We start from the raw sequence: 8,965 nt of genomic DNA, 5'->3' as shown, positions 1-8,965 counted from the left end.
AAAAATGGCCTAAATCTGAAAGTACAATTTCTACTTACAATGACATCAATCTGATAGCATCATGTGAAAGTAGACAAAAAAATACGCACTTTCAAAAAAAACGGCACCTGAAAAGGAGGTCGGATGACCCCAAACGAAGCCTCTGAAGTTGCAAAAACTGGGATTACTCAGGGACAGTCACCAAAAACTGCATTTTCTGAAAAATCCGTGCATCAAAATCAAAAAATTCTTTCACCACTGCGGAGAGCACGAAATTCTAGCCCATTTCAAAAAAAATTGCACCCAAAAAGGAGCAAAAATGAGCAAGTTATGGCCATTTGAAGTTGAACTGCAAAATCAAAAATGCAAATGAGAGGGGGTCAAAAAATTTCCAAACCCTGCTGATGTGGCGCTGACGTCATCAATTCACTGGGTTAAATTTGACGGCCGTATGACCGTCGCCAAAACTTCACTGCCTGGCTGACTGGGCGTCCGTACCGTACGGACAGACTGCGTGGACAGCTGGCTGTACAGTCCGTACTGTACGGAATATGCGACGTGGCAAGGTGATTTGGGCGATGATGTGGCGTGCTGACGTGTGCAAAAAATCTGCGTGGCGTACGGAAATGATGACAGTTCTGTGTTTAGTCCACGGGCCACGGGCCTCCTGCCACGTGGCGGGCGTGGATTCGTCGGCCTGGAGTCTGCGTGGCGGAGGATGCCTGAGGGAGGAGCCGAAGCGGAGGACTGGGCGCTGCCTGGCAGAGTCACGGAGGAGGTAGCGTCTGGAGGGAGCGGCGGGAGGAGCCGCTGCGAGCTGCGGGAGACGGCGCTGCAGGGAGCGGAGGGAGCGCAAGCCGAGTGGCGAGGACGCGGGAGGCGAGGACGCAGGAGCCGAGGCCGGAGCGGACGTGGTACGTGTGCGGCAGAGGAGACGGCCGGATGCGCAGAGAGTACCGGCGGGCGGTACACTGCGGGACGGACGGAGTCTGCAGGCCTGCGCTGTCAGGTACGGAGCCTCCTGCGAAATACCTGCAACACGCGGGGGTACGGGGGGGGTCTGCGGACCCCCCAAAAACTGTATTTTTTTTTTTTTTTGCTTTCCAAATTTTTGATTTTTTTTATCGAATTTCAATTTTATTTTTTTTCAAAATTTTTTTTGATTTTTGATTTTTTGAAAACAAATTTCTCAGAACAAAAATTTTTTTTTTTGAAAAAAAATATAGGAATATTCGAAAAATCCGTACGAATAGCAAAATTGGGGAAAAAAATTTTCCTCACCAAAATAGGCCAACTTTATAACCAAAATTCATGGAAATGGCCTTCCGGACGCAATGGCGAGGTCGGATCTGGTCTAGGACGCCTCCAAATGATGATGCTCCTCAGATCTGCCTCTTGACGTCACAATAATGCCTCTTCAAGACGAATCAATGAGTCTCCAATAGCTCTGATACCATGTTGGATTTTGCCAAGATCAAGAAGTCATTGAAATGTACATGAAAGAGACATAATATGGGACAAGAATAAACTGTATTCTTATTAATAGAAAATGATCAACAATCAACTGGATTATCTTATTACATAGTTGTTGTTCAATAGAGATGAGCCTGCTTATATAGGCAAGGCTAGGGATATGTATGAGCACACAAACATGACATGTGGCTCAATAAGAAACAAGGGTAGGTAGGAAATAGGTGTGGGTAGGTAGGAGAAATAATACAATATTCCACATGAGGTGGATCACCCACCGAAGGTGGAATTATCACTTCACAATAAGTGGATATGATAGTGTAATAACAAGATCAACACCATAAGAGGTGGAATTTCTCCTACACACACTATCCCAATGTGGCACAAACACCCAAGTGTCTCATATCCAAACTACTATGAAATGCATTATCCTAAGTAAACTTAAGTAAGTGTAATAATATCCATGATGAATAATTATTTACACCAACATGGACGAAATTATTTCTCTTTACTTTTCTCGATTTTTCAATTTTTTTGTGTCACAAGGCGCCTGTTTGCCAGGTTTTCACCAAGTAACGATTTTTTTGTTTTATAATTTTTTTTTGTATTTTTGAAAATTTTTTATTTTTTTTTATATTTTTAAATTAGGATGTTCCAAAGAGCTTATGTGTAGAACCTGCGAAGGTGCATGTTGTTGATAGGATCCTCCAAGGATTCCCCTTCTGTAGTTGAGAGCTGATATGCCCCATATCCATATGTTGCTGTGATGATGTAAGGACCAAGCCAGTTGGGTTCAAATTTGTCCTTCTTATCTCTGTCTTGTTGATTCTTGGGGTTCTCTCTGAGTACTAAGTCACCTACCTCAAATGAGCGAGGCTTCACCTTGTGATTGTAACTGCATTGTTCCTTGACTGAATGATGTGTAGCTTGAGTGTCTGTCTTCCTTGATAAAGGAATTGAGATAGAATTACTAGTGTGTGGACTACACAGGCCCATATGCGTGTCACCTGAAGAAGTTTGGGCATCTCTGATAACAAAGTCCTTTGAGGAAGCTCCATTAAAGGTCCATGATGTATCGCCAGAAGGGAAAGGATGTGTGGAACAAGTGGATGAGTTATGAAGGCTTATGACTGTGAAAAGAAGTGAAAGTAGGATAGCATGATGGAGACTTAAGATCAACAAGTATGCTTTTTGACTTGCAATTGTAGAATTTTTGCCCCCAGTTATTTTGATATTAGGGGATATCAACTCTTGCTCTTTTTCTTTCATAGGATTTTTATCCTTGAATTTGATTTTTGCAGAGTCCAATAGCTTTTGATTTTGATTTGGACTAAAGGACTTTTCTTTAGTTTTTACTTTTAGATTTTTCTTTTCAAAGCTTGATTTGTGATCCCCAATGAGTAAGGGCTTTTGTAATTCTTGTTGATCCAAGTTTGGGAGCGAAGTGGAAATGGAATGAGTGGATGAAATGGTAAGGCTATGTGAGTTCTCAAGAGGGTTGGCGATACACTCAATAGATTCTTTGTTGGAACCACTCTCAGGACTATTGATATCAAGAGCTGCTTGCACCGCTGGAGGAGATTTGCATTCGGACTTAGTAGCCACAACACTAGGTGGTTCACACACAATTCCTTGGTCTTGCATATTGCTTGTAGATTGTTCTTGTCGATTGAATGTCTTAGGAGACTGTGGGAGTTGATCAACATGAAAGATATACTCACCACATCCCATGTCTTTAATCTTGAACTTGTCTTCTTTTAGCTCTGCCTGTTTTGATGTAGAAGCTTTTAAGGATTCAGGATCCACATATGCCGATGAAGAAATAGCTTCGCAATTGACTAGGATTGTTATTTCTGATCTAGGTTGTAGATTGTTGCAATAGATGAATGGATTTGGATCCGCTTTGACGGTCACTTCAACTCCATTGTGTGGAAACTTGATACATCGATGATATGTAGATGGTATTGCTCTCATCTCATGAATCCATGGACGCCCTAGCAATATGTTGTATGTGAGATCCAGATCCAGGACTTGACAAACCACATCCTTTGTGACTGGCCCTATTCTTAGTGGTAAGGTGACCGTGCCCTTGGACAAGCGCTCTTCATCATCATAAGCCTTAATAGTGATTTGGTTTGTAGCATTCACGGCCTTGTCAGAATATCCCAATTGTCTGATGGTGCTCAATGTACAAATATTAAGACCTGCTCCTCCATCTATCAGGACTCATTTTATTCGGTGTTTATGTATGAAGGCTTCAACATGTAGGGGTGCATTATGAGGCTGACTTATGGAGGCGTCATCGGCTTCTGTGAATGTGAGGGAGTGTGGAATGGATAGGTATCCCACCATGGCTTGAAACTGGTCCATGTTCAGATCAGTAGGGACGGCAGTGTCTCTCAAGATTTTGTCAAGGATAGCTTTATGTGCAGGAGATATACGTAAGAGCTCAAGAATAGAGATGAGCGCGGGTGTCTTCCCTAGTTGTTCTACAAGGTCGTACTCAGGCTTGGTGGATGAAGGATTGGTATTCTTAGTGGAGCATCCTGGCAATGTGATCTTACCTCGACGGGTTGTAACATGACATTCAAAGGTAGATTCGGGCGAAGATCCCACACCTTTTAGGACAATTTTGGGTCTTTGAGAAGGATTCTCAGGATTTTTATTTTTGATAGTAATGGTAGAAATATAATTGTCCATTGAGATGTGATTGATAGTAGAATCATAATTGTAAGGTGCTCTAGTATAATTGGCTTGATCATCTGTGACTTTGCCTTTTCCCTTGTCATGTTTTGGGAATGGTTCCTTAAACACCTCATGCTCTTGGTTAGATGAATGTCCCTCAATCTCAATATCACCTCTATCAATGAGATCTTGCACAATGTTTTTCAATCGATGGCAATTACTTGTCTTGTGACCCTTGCTCTTATGAAACTCACAAAACTCATCATCATTCCACCAATTCGGTTTTACCTTTGGTTCATAAGGAGGGAAATCTGGAATTGTAATTACTTTGTTTGCTACAAGCTTTTTGAATACTGATTCAAGTGGTTCTCCCAATGGAGTGTACTTCCTTCGTGGTTTAGAAGTTGTTTGATTGTTCACTTGATTGTTGGTAGAACTTGATCCAGAAAAGACGAACTTTGGTCTCACTGTGTTGGCATCAACAACACCATCATTAACTGTATTCTTGTTCTTGTTCCAAAATTTTGGTTTGTCCTTTCGTTTGAAGTCCTCTTTGTTTTCTTTGAATAGTTTGATAACTCCTTGTTCAATTAAGACTCTTTCTGTTGCTAGGCCCTTTTCAATGACATCCTTGAATGTAGACAAACAAGCTTTTCTGAGATCATAGCCAATAGCCTTGTTAACATTTTGTGTGAACATCTCCACCATTTGTTTTTGCGGGATCTCACAAGAGCATCTGCTAGCTAAGTTTCTCCATCTTTGTAAAAATGTTGCGAAAGATTCTCCTTCCTTTTGTTTAGTATTGCACAAGGTAGTAACTGAGACATCTGTTTCAATGTTGTAAGAAAAATGCTGAATGAATGCTTCCGCCAAGTCGCCCCATGACTTAATACCGGGAGGTAATTGAGAAAACCATTCCATAGCTTGGTCACCTAAGCTCTGTGGGAACAACCTCATCAAGTATGTTTCTTCTGCCGCTACCTCAATGCAAGCTGTGAAGAATTGTCTTATATGTGCCTTGGGGTCTCCTCTCCCTCTATATTTGTCAAATTTTGGTGTTACAAAGTGTGGAGGAAACGGAGGCATTGGAATGCTCTTATCGAAGGGATAAGGGCATATATCTCTCATAGTGTATGTAGGTTTGGATGTACTCATGTCCTCCACTTTCTTTTGTAGATCTCTAATTTGTTGTTCCAAATTATTTTTGGGAGGAGATTGATTTCTTGTAGCATATCCCATGTTTGAAACACCCATTTGAGGAGGAGCTTGTTGCATGTATGGATGATACTGATCGTAAACATGTCCATATGGAGGTCTATATTGTTGCGACATATATGGAGCACTTGGCATAATTTCTTGTTGAGGGACCCCATATCTGTTTGGTGTATATAAACCATATTCAATAGGCCTTTCATTTTCCATTGTGTTGCCCCCAATTTTGGCATGAGGTCTCCTTGTGTCAAAATTTTGAGGAAGTCCTTGAGTATCCATTTGTCTTGGTTGACCCATATCTTGAGCATGTGTTTGAGCATAGGGCCTCCATGATGGTCTTTGAGTGTAAGTATCATGCATTTGAGCTTGTGTATGTGGGATTGCTGGTTTCTGAAGCAAAACTGATGGTGACTCCGGCATCATATTATTTGGTCCTCCACTAGTAGGTTGAGTTTGTTGTGAAGGTCTACTTTCCATAAGTTGAGATAAGTCAAAATCATGCGGTATTTTGGCTCCACTTTGTGCCATCATGTTTAGAAAGTATTGACGATCTCTCCTCATTATCTCTTCAACCAATCTATTGAATTGTGGGTCCATTATGGATTCTTGTATGTCTGCTGATAGTATTGAAGAATTGTCAACATTGTCATTGTGTGTAGTATTGTTGTTTATAGCGTTTGCGCTTTCCACATTTGGATTGTGTCTATAAACATTCATGTCTGGTAATGTAGTGTGCTCAGGATTGTAGAATAGATCATTGTCATACTCATAAGAACTCATGTTTGCGGATTCTTGAGCTTCTTTAGCTATTCTCCTAGATTTTTGAAGGCGGGTTTCAACTATGAACTAGGTGTTTAGCAATATGTGAGAGACTAGACGAAGAATGAAAAGAGTATGGAAGACCAAGAGTTGTATGGAGTGTAAGTGAATCTCGAGGTGTACTTGCAATGTCCAAAGTGTAAGACCAAGTATGTAAGTAGTAGAGTAGGTGTGACTTCCAAAGAGATGATCGTTTCTCTTGATGAGGTAAGCTGACCTTGACTCTAAGTAAGACCAAATGAGACCCAAAGGTAAGAAACCTTGATGAGGGACCACTTAGCAAAGTGTAGTTGTATGTAGTGTGTTGACAAAGTATGATGAGGACAAGCAAGTGACCTTTTGACTCAAGTTTAGACAAGTATGAATGTAATGAGAGATGTAAAGCAATGATGGACTATGTGAGACCTTAGAACAGGATGAATGCTAGATGAAATCTGAAGAGACAACCTAGGAAGCTCAAGTATGCCGAAACTAATTTCTTTTGTTTGTTGGACTGTGAAATTTTTCCAATTTGTGAAGTTTTTGGTTGTGACCAAATCTGAATCTTTGACTATTTTTCGTGACAAGAGGACACAATGTTGATGAGGACTCAATGTTTGCAAGTGTTTAGACTCCAAAATGACTCCAAGAAAAGTGTGTTGTTTGATGTAAAATTGTTTTGCATACACTTGAAAACACAAAAGACACAATGTTTTGTTGTTTGGTCTTGAATGTTTGAATGTTTAACATAAGTCAAGCACAATTCTTATGGCTAGCCAAGACAATAGTTATTGATCCCACATGGGGTTTTACCCCCGAGGCTACGCTATTCAGAGCGGATACTTAGATGCTTGACCTCACTGGCTCCACCCTCGGCACTCACTTCTCGGGTCAGCCAAGCATCAATCCCCATGAAAACTCCCCATGGCGAACTTTGTATCTCTACTAAGAACCGTATGTGTGTGGGCCGCTACCAGAGGTCCGACCTCCTGCCCCAACAATTAGAAGGATTTGGGCTTCTAAAACAAAAAGGTGCTAGTAAGGGCATCCGCTCGTGTGGCCATACATGCGGCACTTTCAGCTCTGTAAATACAGAAGGCTCCCAGCCGGTAGGGGTTACGCCCTACAAATGATCAAATAAATTTGATCAAACGGGTTTATGGGGAGACATAGTGTCGGTATGAACTAATCAGCACACGTTATTCATAGTTTTCACCATGAATACATTTGATTATAGTGGTTTGGATGAGGTGGGTTTTCCTCGCTACCACTTGGGTCGTTCTCTTCTCACTAGTAGTCCTAATGACCACACGGGAAGACAGGCCCTCTAAAGATTAAACAAAAAGAGCCTATTGCTCAAGACACAAAGGACAATGATTCAATTTTAGTGCACCAATTGAAGTGTTTGCTAGTCTATGAAAACAAGGCACACAATAAAAATCCAAAAAACCTTGCCAAGGACCTGCAACAAAGATTTATTAGTAGTTTGGATTGTTTCAAATGATCACCCCTTCCTGCAAGCACACAAGTTAGGTAAATTTTAGATCCAAAAGACTTTGTGAAATAGGGGCCTTCAACAATGTGTTTTGTTGACCAATTCAAAGACCTGATTCATCATAAAAAAAAGACCACCTGTAAAATTTCAAGAGATTTCCAGAAATGTAAGAAAATCCAAAAAATTTGTTAATTTGCTCCAAAAATTAATTTTTTATGAAAAATCATAAAAAATTCATATAAAATGCAAAATCGATCAAAAAAATCTGAAATTTTTATTGGAGATTTTTTATGGTCTTCCAAACCTGCACAAAAAATTTCCTACAACAAATCCAATCAGTTTGTGAGATATGAGTAAAATAATGCAAAACCCTAATTTTCAAAGATCTGATTTTTGAAGAATGATTTTGCATAAAATTTAAAATCACAAAGAACAGATCCTATGTATAATTCTGAGAGATTTCCAAAAATATAAGAAAATCCAAAAAATTCACTAATTTGCTCTCAAAATTAATTTTTTATGAAAAATCATAAAAAATTCATATAAAATGCAAAATCAGTCCAAAAAATCTGAAATTTTTACTGAATCTTTCTGATACTATTCCCAACCTGAAAAAAACATTTTATGGCAAAATTCAAATCCGTTTGTGAGATCTGATCAAAATAATTAAAAACCCTAATTTTTAAAGATCTGATTTTTAGGGAAATATTTTGCATCAAAATTAAATTCACAAAGAACAGATCCTGTGTATAATTATGAGAGATTTCCAAAAATGTAAGAAAATCCGAAAAATTCTCTCATTTTCTCTCAAAATAAATTTTTTATGAAAAATCATAAAAAATTCCTAAAAATTGAAAATTTGCTCCAAAAATTCTAAATTTTGGATTGAGAGCTCCCGATACTTTCTTCAACCTGCAAAAAAAATTTGGTGCAAAATTTCCAAGCCGTTTATCAGATATGATCGAATCTCTCCAAGATCTTGATTTTGTGTCCAAAACCCTAGCTGCACAAGGTTATTCTCCAAATTGTTTTACAAAATAGCAATATAGGGTTAGAAAAATCTGCAAAAAAAACATAGATCTAAGAAAAATCCATGTCCCACCGGGCGTGCCAAAATGTTTATGGTGAAAATGGATAACAATAATAACAAAATTGAAAGGCTAAATGAATTCAACCACCAAACCCTAGCCTAACAACAACAAAGATCCACCATAACATATGAAGATTACCTAAGACAATGCAAATAACTGAAAATCACAAAGATTATACCATCACATGTCCAATAGGGTTTTGATCTCCATTCTTCCCATCTCCATTGATCTTGCT

This window comes from Cryptomeria japonica, chromosome 5, assembly GCF_030272615.1.
Source record: "Cryptomeria japonica chromosome 5, Sugi_1.0, whole genome shotgun sequence".
Lineage (NCBI taxonomy): Eukaryota > Viridiplantae > Streptophyta > Pinopsida > Cupressales > Cupressaceae > Cryptomeria > Cryptomeria japonica.
This window is presented reverse-complemented; position numbering follows the sequence as displayed.